The sequence below is a fragment of the Platichthys flesus genome, chromosome 24, assembly GCF_949316205.1.
Source record: "Platichthys flesus chromosome 24, fPlaFle2.1, whole genome shotgun sequence".
NCBI lineage: Eukaryota > Metazoa > Chordata > Actinopteri > Pleuronectiformes > Pleuronectidae > Platichthys > Platichthys flesus.
The window spans coordinates 10,093,253-10,105,308 of NC_084968.1; positions in this window are offsets into that span (position 1 = coordinate 10,093,253).

The following is a 12,056-nucleotide window of genomic DNA, read 5'->3' on the forward strand; positions in this document are numbered from 1 at the left end:
CAAACATGCTCCTCATTATTCACAAATGTTGCTTACAATCCTATTTTCTCAATCAGCTTCTTACTATGACATACCACACACAGTTTGCTGCAGAAGTTAGAGCCGTTTTAATTATCACAATTTGAGGAGCTGAGGTTTTGATTTGAAACCAAGTTTTCAGGGGCTTTAACGACCCCAGAGGTAAAAGAGTGAATCATCCGTCAAACACTAAATAAGAGAACTTCTTTCTAGTTGGTGACACCTCGAGATCAGTCACAGTGAATAAGTGTTTCTTAAAAACACTTATTCATTGTTACTCTGTTCCTCTTTGTGGTGTCATCAGCAGCCAGAGGCTCATCGACCCCAGAGACCCAGTTGACCTCTTAGATCCATGATTCCCAACTTTTTGATCCTAAACATGAATCCATGAAAATCACTTATCTGATCTTTGGAGCTTGTCGCCACTCAACCTGCAACTCGAGACGTTTACAGACACGGATTCCAGCTCGGACATTTTATGAAGTTTGCCTTTCACTTGTGAATGAGGCAGCAGGAGATTGTCTGGGTCACAACAACAAGTGAGGTGAGTGTGTGTGTGTGTGTGTGTGTGGGGAAGGGGTACAGAGTGAGGAAACACCCACTCAACATTTGAGATCTCACGCTCGGCTCCTCTGGAAGATTTTAAGAAAATGTCCAGACTTCTGAGGCTTCTTCGGATTCGTCTCCACGTCACATTATTTCTCACAGTCTTCTCTGAATTGTCAGTCTCTGCACTGTTTATACACTTCTTGCCACATGTGAGAGTTCTCTATCAGACAAAACATGATACAAGGAAACGTCAGCCGTGTTCCTCACAAACTGCTGACTCAACATGACACCGCTTGTGTTGAGAGTGAGACAATTGACTGCTGGTGCAGTTCCTGCTGATTTGCCCTACCCTCTTCCAGGCAGTTCGGGCAACAGGACACAACTTGACCCACATCTCTCACCAAAACAAAATGTGATTCATCTGTGCTGCACCGACTTGGCCTCCTTCTGAATCGGCAGCATGTGCTGGCGAGCTCGGGCTCTGACCCGGGGGCTGAGCAGCTGCGCGATCGCTCTGCTCATCCACTGTGACAGCCCGAAATCCAAAGTGCAACCGCTCGGTCGTGGGAGTTTATCATCTGTAAACACACGTTTCACTGAGCGGGCGGCGGGCGCGCCTCGTACAAGCAGCGATGAGGACAACTGCTCCCCAAACAGGGATCATCGGATTGTGAGCTAACAGCCCGAGTGGCTGCCTGCCAGGTAGACGCACCTGCGGCTCTAAACACACTGTGTCATCGCCGCAGTTAAATCATTACACACGGCTGAGGAGGACCAGGAGAACCATTAAACAACAGCTGCTGGGATACGACCTTTTGTCTCAGCAGCGATCAAGCGTTCGACGTGAGCCGACGGCTTCCCTCGTTCTACGATGTGACGTTTTACACGATGTTTTACGGTGGTGGCAGAACAGCAAAGAGATGGTCCGGTTAAATCACATTTATACACAGATAGAAGAAAGACTACAGGATGTCTCACTCCATAGACTTTATATAAAGACGGATGATATGACAGCTATCAAAAGTGAAGCCAAAAAAACAAACAAAATATCATGATCACCCCCTGGTGGTTGGTTGCAGTATAGATCATAAATCCCGCCTCCCGGTTTCTGATGGTTTGTTGATGCAAGTCCATGTGTTTGTGTTTCTGCACCGGCTGAATTTGAGTCCAGTATTTACTCTCCTCTAACTCGTTTTTGGTCTCCACCAACCCCCCCGAGGGATGTGTCTGACTCTTAAGCTGTTAAATGCTCCACTGTGTTCACCAGCGAGTCACTAACTTGATGTTTGAGCCAATTTCCCATGAAGACAGCTGTTTGCTGCATCTGGAGACGATGCCGATGATTTGATCCGTGAGACTAAATCAGAAACAGGGACTTTGCTCGTCAGGAAACCAAAACATGTTGACCAGACTAAAGGGTTTCACTGGGCTGATGGGAGTGATGATTTCCTTTGGATTTGTCGGCACAAATATGCCCCTTTACATTATATGAGACTCACCATTATTATATAAACATTTTCTTGGATGCAGCTACATCCAAGAATGAAGAGGAAAGAAGCAGGTGCCAAATGAAACGTGTAGGAATTAACGTGTGGAAACCTGACCTGAATATTCGGATACGGGTCGGGTTCAGTCACATCTATTCAATATATTTTTTTTACATTTTATGAGCAACAACAACTTTATTTGTCCCTGGAGAGCAATTCTAAGACTCTTTGAACTCGCCATAAAATAAGTAAAAACAATGAGGATATCATTGCAATGTCCACGGACAGGTAAAATGAGCAAATTCAAAAACAGTTTCCCGTTCCACTCGTCCTCTCGGCCCTCGTTGGAATCTCCTCCGAAACATAATTTGATAACAGCCCCGCCGTTTCTTTGAGATCCGCTCATCTGAAACCAACCCAGTGATGTGCAGATACAGTTGGTGCAGCAGAACCAACTGTTGTGTGAGGTACTGCCCTGATGGACACTCGGCTCAAACATACAAGCTCCACGCCGTGAAGATGGAGGCTCGAAGATGCTCCGCTCGGCACGTGACGAGTCAACAAGTGGATCCAGCCCGACAGCAGCCCGGGGTCGAGCCTCTCGTCAACATCATGATCCGACGCTCAAAAGACTCATGCAACCTGTCAGCTGCCATCAGAGCCTCCATTCGCACGCTTCTCCACATTAGCCATCAGCTCCGAGACGGAACAGAGTGCAGAGAAGGTCACAGTTCACAGCCACTTAACGCTGTCGACAGGCGTCTACGTCAATTCAGTCTTACGTTAAAAAAAGAAAAGGTGGGATTTTATGGGCGTTTTGCTTCGAACTAAATCTATTATTAATCTATCAAAACATATTATAATCAAATATGAAGGAGCGGGTAATGACGTGTGTATTTGCATGTGATTTTAAGGAATAAACAATATAGGGTCAGAGCAGAACTATGGTTGCCAATGGAATATAAACAGATTCGCAAAAGGCAGAGGATGAGAAGAGAGATTATTTACTTCTGGACTGAAGAGAGAAGCAAACAGAAATAAGAAAACCGTGGAAAAGGTAGCAGAAAATGATAATAGCATATTAGGAAACAAGAGTCTAGTAAGTAGTTCAGAACCTGTAGCTGACATTTCTAGAAGACGCTGAAAGGTAAAGGTATCAATGATCCTCAGTCCGATTTCATCCATCAGTAAATTCAAGTACCTCACAGTTTACTTCTCCAGCAGGTCACGAAAAATCCTGCCATTAAAGACCAAACTTCACAACCTCAAAGCCAAAATGTCGACTTCCCATGTTATTCTATATCTAAAGTGGACGGTGATGTTAAAATCCTCATCTGAGCGCTGAGGTGACTTATCGTCATCCGTTTCCTCTGAAGTCAAACAACGCTTCATAAATATCTGTGCTTACTTGCGTAGGAATCCCCCCCGGTGTCCAGAGAAGAAGATGCAGTTCAGGGGGGTGGGGGCGGGGGGAAGGCAGATGCTTTCAGCCATGTATTATTCACTCCTTTAATTCCACAGCCCTGCCGAAGAGAAAACAAGAGTCTGTGTTTATTTCATTCATCTTTTAAATCCACAAATAGATGGCTGCAAAATGTTCCTGGTTCAAAACGTATCGCCGGGCATCAAACATGCATTTTAGATGGGACATGAGGTGGTGTTAGGAGTTTTGGTGCAAAGCAGGCTAGCTGTTCCCCCTGATTCCAGTCTTTATGCTAAGCTATGCTGCTTTCCTCCAAGCTTTAGATCCATATACATGGAAGCAGAAAAAAACTAAACATGACCAATTTCTTTTAGTGGTTATAGATTTAACGCTGCACGTGTAATAAACCGAAGCCAAGCAGTTTCTAACAGATTGTTGTGTGTTGTTTTTGTCTTTCAGGACCATTTACTGCACTGACACGCACAACACAAGATAAATAAATAAAAGCCGCCGCAGATGAGCCGGCCGAAGCTGCATTTCAAACTCGCTCACACGGTCGGACGGACGTTTTCAGAGCGTCCCGCGGAACGGAGCACTCTCCCAGAATGCACCGAGATTTGGAGGTGGTGGGGGGAGGGGGGGGGGGGGGGGGGCTGGGGAAGTGGCCGAACAGATTGTTATGTCACCATTAGGGAGCCGCAATAAAGTCATATTTCTTTTGCATTTTGCATGACCGGAGGGCTTTCCACTCTCGCCTGTCTGCTCGCCTCACGTCAGCCGCCCCGTAAGTGGAGCAGTTCTGGGCTGCAGGTTTTGCCTCGCTGCAGCCGGAGTGTTGTCTGTGCCGGGGAGCGTTGCATGACTACACTCAGCAGCGGCCAATCTTGTCGACAGCGCTATAGCGGGGAGAATAAAACGTCTCAGGCCTCATTAAACACCCACATATTTGGAAATTAGAAACCAGTTATTCACCATGGAGAGGGGACGAGGGAGATCAAAATTGAATCTTTTGTAAAGGCGCTATTTACGAGCAGCACGCGGGAATGGAGAGTGAACCAAACCTTCATTTTTTTGCAGTACGAGCTGCAATACATAATTTCCCTTGATTTCCCTCTGTTGCGAATCTCAGCCATTGTTTGCATGTGTCCCGGTTTTTGTTTGTGATAAACACAGACAATCAAGTGCGTAAAAAAATGTATTTCTGTTTTCCTCTGAGCTAGAAAACACTAAAGCCGTTCTGACAGATCCTTTTTTGGGTTGCCAGGAGCTGATGATGAGAACAGGACAACGATGCCTCGTCTCTGCTGCTCGGCTGTAAATGTGGCTGCACTGTAAAGAGAACGCACGCTGTCACGTTAATTCTGTTCACGTTCTCAGGCGGTACTGCCGAAATGTACGGCTCAAACTTTGCCCGGCTTCACATGAATATTTGACCGGTTGCTAAACCTTCATCGTCAGATGGTATATTTGAGGTCAGCAGCTGTAGCTTCTTTGTCTGCAGCCTGAAGCTGAAGTTCAATTAAAAAGTTAAAACGTGCACAGAAGGGATCATGTTTCTTGGCGACCAGGAAGAAGATCGGTCACTTTCCTTCTCTGATACTCTCCGACCAACGCTCTGCTTACTGAGGACGCCAAACATCCATGGGAGTCTAATCTACACCAAGTCTTTCTCTGCTGCTGATTGAATAAATAATGTTGGATACTTGCATTTGGTCTCAGAAGCCAAACACTAAATGTTGTTTTTCTTCTCTACGGAGGCCGCAATGTTTATACAGAAGCCCAAACTGGACAAACTAAACACCTTTTGAGTTTTTGTGACAACTGAAGTCTACCACGGGTTCTCTTTCATGTATGGAAGGGGAGGGGGAGGTGAGGGTTGGTCATCTGTCATCAGTCTTCACCTAAAAAGATTTGATCTACTGCCTGACAACACTACCAGTGATCTTCATGGCCAATTCAGTCAATGTGTGTCCCCGCCTCAAAGCAGTGCTGGAAGTATTCTGATACTCTACTTGGGTAAAATTACTACTTTCACACTTTAAACACACTGTGCTGTAAGTAAAGGTCCTGCATTCAAAACCTTACTTAAGTAAATAATGTGTTTAAAAGTATAAAAGTAGCTTAATGCCAATACTAATGTAAAGTATAAATACCTCAAATTTGTACTTAGCAGTAGTGGAGTAAAAGTACTTTGTTTCTAATATTTCAGACCCACAAACGTCAGCAGAAGTAAACAAGTGGTCAAATCGTCCAGTAGAACTTTGCGGTTTCGGTCCCGAACAACCTTCATCTCTTTGATATTAGACGTACGGATGAATACATGGCGTGCGGAGCGACAGGCCCGTGTTCGAACCCGCCCTGTGATCCCACACGGACTCGTTGAGAGATTACATTACCAGCCTTTCTCAAGTGGGCACTGCTCGCCTCTTCCTCGTGCCTCTCTGGGTTTCATTTGAGCCAAAAACCAGCCACAGGATACAACTTCCAAGGCATTAGCATTCTCTGCAGTCAGCCGGCAAAAATATCAGATCTGCCTAGTTTAAAGTGACAGGGTGCTTAAACTACAGTACATGGGGGTAAGAAACAAGCGCCTCCCGCTAACTACAAACACATCGTGTAAGGCTCGTGTCCTTTCATGTGCCGCAAGTCTGCGCCGTACTGTACTTCCCAGCACTATAGTGTTACACCTCCTGGGTACGCATGCTAATGTCTTTTTAAGCAACGGCGACTTTATGATGTGGTTCAAAGCAGTTGGGGGGCAACGGGATGGAATCGGCCGATGGAGTCCAACAATTGATATTTAATTCATCGTCCAAGTGTTTGGTCTCAATCTGCAGAAACTGAAGAGATTAGCGTCACTCGGATGCTTCTCTAACGTTCCGAGGTGGCTACATCTCACACCCACATGCACATTAATCTCTTAATGCTGTGCAGAATAAGCAAGTTAAAGTCACGTGTAATTTATAAATATATACTCAAACGTAGATATGAAAATTGGATTGTTTCCTTTTAGTGTCAGATAATAATGTTTGTCTGGCCCACTCGCTTTCTTCCAGAGCTTTCTGCTGCAACCCACAGTCTTCATCAGTGCGTCACGGACCTGTTGACAGATCAGGAGACATTGATTTTTTTATATTAAACCTGAAACCGCTAAAAAAGACCAGTAGGTAGACTGAAGGAGAAATGGTTTTCGTTAATAGAGGACATGACAGCTCCACAAAACTGAGGCCAAAGTGTCTCGATGGCCTTATAAGTCATAAACCCCGCCTCCATGTTCAATCCATGTGGACCAAACTAAAGTCAATGTACACACCACCACATTTTTCTACTAAATGTTTTCATAATTGTAGATCCAGATAATTCATGATCCAGATAAGTGTGGTTTAATTTAGTTATTTAATGCTACAAAACCTCAAGATTGGTCAAGTGTGTACCTGTTGGTAACTGGGATATTGTGGGCCTAATTCCTGCACAGTGGGAGGAAGTGGCGACGGGTCGTCCGTCTTTATATTCAGCTCTTTGGACATGCATGTTATAGTGATTTGAAAGTTTCTTTTACTTTTAAAGTGTGATCGACAAACAACAAGTTGACGAAGCAGCAGAACTATTGAATCAGTAAATCCTGTTCTGCATCTTCCTTTAACTGCAGATGAACAACATCCTTGACCCTGAATGTGTCTGGCCCCTGTGAGCTGCACCCTCCTTTGCATCCGCCCCGCTCGACACTGTGCAGCGTTTCTTTGCGAGCTCTCGACCACCGTTTGCACAACATCCAGCGTGGTGTTGTGGAACATCCTGTCCACAGGAAGAGGGGGCTGGAACCAGAGCCCCTCGCCTCCACTCCAGTGGTGAGAGTAATTTGATGTAATTGCACCGTGGGTGAAACCTTTGAAGACCCAGTTTGTGTTGTGAGTGAACTAATGATGATTAGAGCTTGTTCGCCTGTCGATAGCGATTAGAGGCGCGACCGCTTTTTTAAGAAGCAAATCTTGTTTAATCGCGAGCCTAAATTAAATATTGGTTTTCTAAAAACACCAAGACATACAGTAGTGTGTCCACCTCGCGATACAACCATCAGGGGCATTTGTACATTGTCAGGAGCCATGAAGATCAACAGTACGCGACTGACTGTGGGGATCAGCCATGTGGAAGGGACAAAAGAATATATTTACATTTAGGCTGCAGGGAGAAACTGTGTCGGTTACAAACAATACGCAGAGAGCGAGGAGAACCGGAGGCTTTGAAAGGCCGCCGCTCGCACCACATGATATAGATTACCCTGTGGAGAAGTCTGGGGGTGCCCATTAACGCCACTCTTTGATCTCAACGGCACAAATTGATCCAAGGTGAAGAAATTGTGGCGTAATTATGATTGATGATGACAAGAAGGGGGGAAATGATTTGTGCCTTTACGTCCTCAGTTCCTAAAGGAAGCTCAAATGAAATGTGAAGACGAGAGGAGCGACTAAAAACAGGGAACAAATGGGGTTCGACTACTGTATTTCTACAATCCCTCCTTGGCACATTTCAAAAGAGAATAAACCGTCTTTAGGCCAAAAGAGATGAATATTTGTTGTATTCAAAATCATAACACTAAGTATGTGCAAGTGTATTTATAAAGCTAGTCTTCACAACCACTCAAAGTGCTTTATCGCGGTCACACACATTCTCTTGCTGCCGTCAGGGGCAATTTGGGTTCGGTGTCTTGCCCAAGGACACTTTGCCAGTAAGTCTGAAACTGGGAATCAAACCACCAACCCTCCAATTAGTAGACAACCCGCTCCATCTCCTGTGTCAGTATAAAAATGGTTTAAATTTGATTTCGATTTAAAAAGGTCTAGACCCTGGACATTAATGAGGTTATAATTTTGCCTTGTAATCATAATATTACATAAACTAGAATCACACTCAGTCGAGCGGAATCCTGCCCCGAGGCCAGACTGTCCTAAATGAATCCTTCCCTTAAATTCACCCAGGCTGCACTAACTTTCACACACTCTCAGAAATGAGTCCCCTACATATTCCAGATTTTGTCTCATGAAGATCCGGGATTCATTCTCTCATGATCCAACTCATCTAGCAATGTTAAAGAAAGTGAAATCTGCTCGGTAGTTCAATAATTGTGTCATCGGTCTACTGCAGTATCTGGTAAATCAGTGCATGTACGATCTGTGCAGATATTCAAACATCTGTATTAATCTAATGTCGGTGAAAAAAGGAGGTAAATTTAAACCAAATCCTGAAGGAAGTCGACACACGACAATATGGAACACATTACACACAACACATCCGGAACACATCAATACGACTGCATTTCAGGCCCGAGGCCAAACATCAGTGTGAACTAAAGCACATTTCATAAAAAAGGACCCCGGCTGTTTACTAATACATTCAACTTAAACACACACGATTCAACCATTTCATTCTTACACTTATAATAAATTGAATGATTTGTAATGTTGTTAATCTCCAGAATAAAATGTGAACAGCTGAAATCTGTGAAAACATATCCGAGACAAATCTGAATCCACGACTGCTTTTCACGTTTCCTCCCTTAAGACGCTCGAGCCTTCCACGTTTTCTTCGGACAGCCTCAATTGAGCAGGAAGGATTCGTGCAGTGGGGGGGGGGGGGGGGGGGGCATCTGCGACTCGGTGTCTAGAATAACTCGCTAAATAAAGAATAAAAGCAATCTGCTCTCGTTTCACTCAGTGCACCTTTCTCCCTCCCTGTTGCCAGGGGGATGACCGAACGCATTTCCTATGCAGGCGTCGCGCTTCACTGCCTCCCCCCCCCCCCCCCCCCCCCCCCAAGCTCAAAGCAGAATCATGTTCCACTTTAAAAAAACGTTAATTTTACATTTTTTATGACCGGCTGATGGCTTTCAGTAAGCGAGCGCTGCTTACATGGGAAGATGGGAATGTTCGGGGAAGTCCTCCTTCACACTCCTGCAAACCCTCATCCCGGATTAAATGATCTGTCCGGGAGAGACGTGGTTTTATTTGTGGACCTAGGAGGAGAAATTACTTAAAGTTTGCAATATTCAAAAGGATTTAAATAGAATAAACTTTATATTTTTGGATGGAAAATGGACTTTTCCCCGCATCATTGTTGCGCACACATGCATCGTGTGTTAGCTTGCTGGGATGGAATCCAGTTAGTCAAGGAGATTCCTCAATTTCACGGCTGATTAGGCTGATGCCAGGATTATCTCTTGTTATTTTAAGGGCATATAATAAAAGATTAGGACTTAATGGGATGTGTGAAATCAGCTGGAAGACACTGGGGGGGGGGGGGGGGGGGGGGGGAGGTTGGGGGGAACATCTACAAAATGCAGCTCATGCTCAAGGAGAAAATTATGAACTGCTGACCAAAGCTCTGTATCCAGAGGGAGAGTTTGACACATAAAGCCGTCAGTGCACCCCCCCGCATTAAGAGTTCAGTTGTGCAGCTAGTGAGGAACATGAGGTCATCCTCCTCCCAGTGGACAGCTCGCTGACCAGCGTTGGGTAGAGAGGTTTCAACGTGTCTGAGATACGAGCTAAGTGGTTTATAGCACAAATTCCACTTTTTTTCCCCCCCCGCCCTCTACAGTAATTAGCTTGTGCTCAGCGCTGTCATATTCAGGAGTGCATCTGCCTCGGCAAAAAAATAAAAAAACAGGGCAAGAAAACAAGAAGCCAGGCCTCCCCGGGGTCAGTGCCCACCGCAGCCTGGATTATGGCACCAAAGGAATCCTGGGAAGCGTGTATTGATTCGGCCTGACACTTGCTGCCACATTTAGCTTTCGCCGCCGCTGACTCGCAAAGGCTTCAAGCGGTTATCTGCCACATTCTCTGCCATCTTTAAAGAGCAATGAGAAATTACCTCGTGCCACGGAGGATTTATCATCGCATAATTAGCCCCGGTGCACCTGACGGCAGATCACTGTTGAGTGCGAGCTTAAAGTTCATGTGCACGGGACTATGCTTAATTAACTTGCAGCGTGAGCACGCGGTGATGGAAACGCTGGCCTTTATAAACCAGGGTTGGTTTTCGCAGACTGCACTGTGAGGTCTGAGAGTGGAGCTGCTGGCTGCCACAGTCGGGACCATGATGCATCAGCGCAGGAGAAGAAATCCAGTGCAGAAAAAAAAAAGATACGGTCACATTGTCAGAGGCATTCGTGTTTTTTTGGGGGGTAGACAGTCGTTACCTCTCGCTGCCGCTAATCCCCTGTTGCTGATCTGGATTAGGGGCCAGATCCTTTTCCAGGGAATCTTTTATGGATCCTTATGAAAAGAAAAAGAGAATCAGGACCTGATATCTGTTATAATTTGTTTAGCTTGATTGAATTCAAGGGGACTGCTGTCGGACATTCTTTTCTTTACTGGAAAGCATTTTAAACTCCATATTAAATACTCACTCTGCACAGGTTGAGTCCTTGGTCTTTATCCAGCCATCCACTGCCTCCTGGTCCACAACTCTGGCCCCTGATAGGTCTGGGTTGGAGGTCACATGACGACACCTGAGCAAAGTCAAGCTGCTGGAAAAAAGCAATAAATCATGTGATGTGTGTATCTTGAGTTAATGTCTTTTGACAAAGTCATAAATGTGACAGCATTACTGCAGCAATATGCATAGGAGATTGTTGACATTATTAGCATGTAGAACACTATAGGGACAGAGCTTGTTTAGTTTATAATATTAAGAGTTATATCAGTGTAGTTTATCAAATAACAGAATATAAAATGAGGAGACTAAGATTTAAGCTTAAAAAAGGCACGACCAGACATTTGAACAGACACGGTCACAGATTTGAAAGCATCAGCTCGGGATGTGTTGCACAAGCAGCCATGTTTACAGCGCCTGCACTCCCTGACATCTGATCCGATATGTGTAGTGAAATTTGCTCCAGTGTCGTGAGCAGATTTGACTCCTCACGTGCCCAGTCCGCTCAGCTGTAAACATCTCATCACCCACATGTTGCTGCTCCGCACGATTCCGGCCAACTGCCTCTTGTGCAAAGAGCAACTCTCGGCAAACAGATTGGTCCGGAATCATCCAACACCTTTAGCCTTTGGAGAACCCATTGGCTTTAAGTGGCCAAATGCCATCTTCCTTTTATTCATGTGACGGCACTTGTGCGCCCTTAATCCGGCGCCCTCTCCGGCAGTAGTACAAGTCTCACCCCTTCCCCGTCTACAACTGTCAGCCAGATGTGGTTCCTCGTTTTAACGTTTCCATTTGATCTAATCTCTGGGCAACAGTTGTAACATCACGAGGCATCTTCCTCTGCGTCTCCGTCAGTGCGAGCGCGCTGGACGAAAATGGGCAGGACAGCTTCACAACCGCCAGGGGGTTATTCTAGATCGGGCTGAATCAGAAGTTTTGTCGGTTTCAGTTAACAGGCCGCCGCTAAATGCTTAAGCCGGGTACGGCGAAGCTCTGAGATGTCGCTGCATGACAGCTAAAGTAGCCGGACATGTACCCAGCCTAAAGAGCCCTCAGGCGCCCTCTTCTTCATGACTGACTTTTAAGTGTTTCATCCGAGGGACGCAGCGATAATGTGCATTAAGATCAGAACACTTATTCAATTG